This window comes from Lycium barbarum, chromosome 9, assembly GCF_019175385.1.
Source record: "Lycium barbarum isolate Lr01 chromosome 9, ASM1917538v2, whole genome shotgun sequence".
Classification (NCBI taxonomy): Eukaryota; Viridiplantae; Streptophyta; class Magnoliopsida; order Solanales; family Solanaceae; genus Lycium; species Lycium barbarum.
This window is the reverse complement of record NC_083345.1, coordinates 21,083,305-21,087,115: the sequence shown is the minus strand read 5'-3', so window position 1 is coordinate 21,087,115 and position 3,811 is coordinate 21,083,305. Positions and strand designations below refer to the sequence as shown.

Genomic DNA, 3,811 nt, shown 5'->3' with positions numbered 1-3,811 from the left:
AATGTTTTTGCTGATCGTGTTCCTGAGGAGGACTATGCATCTTCTATTGTTCATCCTCGAGTTGGAGCTGCAAGCATCAAAATTGACTCATCTCTATACCAGTTGTTGAAGCTTGAGGGCTACTTTCGAAACTTTACCGATAATGACCCTCAACGTCATCTGCAGAATTTTATGGACGTATATGCTAATCACATCCAAAACAACATTTCACAGGATGCTATTCGACTGAGGCTATTCAAATATTCCTTAGCTGGAGATGCAAGAGCATCGTTCGAGAAGCTACCCCGAAATTCTATGGCTACATGGGCAGAGATTATAGCAGTCTTCCTCAAGAAATAGTACCCTCCTAGCAAGAAGGCTGAGATTCGTGATAAGATTTATGAATTTAACAGCGACCGGGGGAACAATTATATGAAGCTTGGGAGATATTTAAGGAGTATTTGCAGAAAATTCCAAATCACGGTTTTCCGGAGAACATATTAATGGAGAAGTTTTATCGAGGGATGGATCCATTGATGCAATCAATTGCAAACAATCCAGCTGATGGTTATTTTATGAATATATCTTACTGCCGAGTGACCAACATACTTGACAGGCTAACTACGCACAATAAGACTTGGAACTCAAATATTGCTGATATTGTGCTTTGTGGTAGTGTCATGATCCAGAATATGGTGAAGGAGAATCAAGATATCTAGCAAACATTGGCTGAGCTTGCAACGAATATTTCCTTACTAACCAAGAAGTTTGATGATACCCAGATCAAAAAGGTAAACGTTTGCGAAGATAAGTCAGGTATGCCAAATGGGATGTACCAGGTCCAAGAGGGTCCATTCCATGAGGGACCTCTTAGGCAGGCTAAAGATACAAACTATGTGAACAATTCTCAAGGGGGTTATCAAAGGTAGAACTACTAAGGTGGTTACCAGAATCAGAATCAGTGGAGACCTCAACAGGGTCAGAGCGCTTACAACAACAACTCAGGGAACTACAATAATAATTATCGTGGTACGAACCAAGGGAGCTACAACACCAACAACAATTTTGGGAACAAGAGTTCCAATTCTTATATACCACCGAAGGGGCAGTCAACAGAGAAAGGTAGTTCAAGGGTTGAAGCAATGCTTGAGAAGGTTCTAGCAAACCAATCAAAGTCTGAAAGAATATTATCTGGGCTAGCAGAGACAGTGGGTTCCCATACAACAACTATTCAGAAGCTCGAGTCACAGATGCGTGATATTTCTAGAGAGCAACGCCCTCCTATAAAGGAAGGACTTCCTAGTGACACTATTCCAAATTCTAAGAATGGGGGAGGAGGTGTAGACCGAGTGTTTGCCATCAGTACTCAGAGTGGTAAAATACTCCAAGGTGATGAAAAGAAAATTGTTGAGCTCGAGCCGATAGATGAAGAGGAAGAGGTGCAGTCTGATGCACCAATTATTGTTGATGGGAATCCTATTGACGAGAAGGTTGCTGATATTCCAGAGATTTTGAAGGAGGCTGATGACAAGAGCACGAAAACTGTGAAAGGGGCTCTCCGCCCTGTGACGCAGCTTTTCAAACCTCCTTTTCTCAGAGGTTGGTGAAGAAGAAGGATGATGCTAAGTTCAAAAAATTTTATGATCAGCTGAAGCAGTTGTCTCTGAATTTTCCCTTCTTGGAAGCTGTCAAGGAGATGCCCGATTTTGCTAAATATTTGAAGGACCTACTGACCAAGTAGAAAATGATGCAATATGAAATCGTGAGTTTGACTCACATTGTGAGTTCCATCATTTCAACAACTACTGTTCCGAAAAAAGGAGATCTTGGGGCGTTCACCATTCCTTGTTCTGTTGGGCACCATGATTTTGCTCGTGCTTTGTGTAATAATAGGGCGAGTATTAACTTGATGCCATTTGCTCTATACAAGCAATCAGGTTTGGGGATGCCAAAGCCGACTACTATGAGGTTACAGATGGCTGATAGATCTATTAAGAGGCCTGTTGACGTGGTTGATGATGCTCTTGTGTGGGTTGGTAAATTTATGTTACCTGCAGATTTCGTGATTCTTGATTGTGCTGTTGATCGGGACATTCCTATTATTCTAGGGAGACCCTTCATTGCTACAGGGAAAGCTTTGATGAATTCAAAGAAGAATGAAATCAAGTTCCGAGTCAATGATGAGGAAGTTACTTTTCAGGCAAGCAAAGGGATGAAGTTACCAAGTGCTTACGAGAGCATTTCGGTGATTGATTCTTTTGACGTTGTTGATGAAACGGTGGAGTTCAAGATGGAAGAATAAAGTTTGGGTGAAGCTCTAGCTGGTATTCTTGTAAACTTTGATGCTGAAGACATGGAGGGTTATGTGGAGACGGTTAATTCACTCGTTGGGTAAGGTTCATATTCTTACCACCCAAAGAAGTTGAATCTTGATCTGGAAAATAAAACAACTCCTCCAGCAAAGGCTTCGATCATTGAACCACCAAAGTTGGAGCTTAAGCAGCTCCCATCACATTTGAAGTACGAGTTCCTTGGTCCGAACAATACACTGCTAGTGATTGTTTCAGCACTACTAACTGAGGAGCAGATTGTGCGACTATTGGAGGTGTTGCGTGAATATAGGCGTGCCATTGGTTGGACCATAGCAGACATTCGGGGAATTCCTTCTGGGATCTGTGAACATAAAATCCAGTTGGAGGAGGATAGCAAGCCGAGTGTAGAACATCAAAGGAGACTGAATGAGAATATGCAAGAGGTTGTCAAGAAAGAGATCATCAAATGGTTAGATGCTGGAGTGGTTTACCCCATTGCCGACAGTAAATGGGTGAGCCCCGTCTAATATGTTTCGAAAAAGGGCGGCATCACAGTGGTGCCCAATGCAAAGAATGTGCGGATTCCGAAGAGGACTCTAACTGAATGGAGAGTTTGCATGGACCATCGCAAGCTCAACACTGCCACTTGCAAGGATCACTTCCCTATGCCTTTTATTGATCAAATACTTGATTGGATAGCGGGGAAATCCTATTATTTCTTTCTTAATGGTTACTCAGGCTACAATCAGATCAACATCGCCCTGGAGGATCAAGAGAAGACGACTTTCACTTGTCCGTATGGGACATTTGCTTTTAGCAGAATGTCGTTTGGTCTTTGCAATGCACCGGCTACATTTCAGCGGTGCATGATGTCAATATTCTCTGATATGGTGGAAGACTTTCTCGAGGTCTTTATAGATGATTTCTCGATTGTTGGTGATTATTTTGATGACTGTCTTGGCTTTCTGGGTCAAGTGCTTAAACGCTGTGAGGAGACTAATCTGATGCTGAATTGGGAGAAGTGACACTTCATGGTGAAGGAAGGGATCGTCCTTGGGCATAAAATCTCTGAAAAAAGGGATTGAGGTCGATCAAGCAAAGATTGATGCGATCTCGAAGCTTCCTCCACCGATCTCAGTTAAGGGTATCCGAAGCTTTTTGGGACATGCCGATTTCTATAGGTGTTTCATCAAGGATTTCTCAAAAATTGCTAATCCAATATGCAAGCTTCTTGAAAAAGAGGCTAAGTTTGAATTTGACGAGAAGTGCCGAAAGACGTTCGATGAATTGAAGCAGCGGTTGACCACAACACATATTATTTTTTCTCCCAACTGGTCTCTACCGTTCGAATTGATATGTGATGCAAGTGGTTTTGCTATCGGTGCTCTACTTGGCCAGAGATATAATGAAATCATGCATCCCATCTATTATGCAAGTAGAACATTGAATGTTGCTCAGATGAATTACGCAGTGACGGAGCAAGAGCTGCTTGCAATAGTTTTTGCTTTTGAGAAGTTTCG

General features: G+C 42.2%; 1 non-coding gene across 1 annotated transcript; it reads right to left on the bottom strand.

Annotated features, from left to right (window-relative positions):
• Nucleotides 1-361: 361 nt before the first annotated feature.
• Nucleotides 362-466, bottom strand: LOC132612447 (small nucleolar RNA R71). The gene has a single exon (XR_009571807.1). It is a non-coding gene; the product is annotated as a small nucleolar RNA R71 (small nucleolar RNA).
• Between the last annotated feature and the right edge of the window lie 3,345 nt (nt 467-3,811).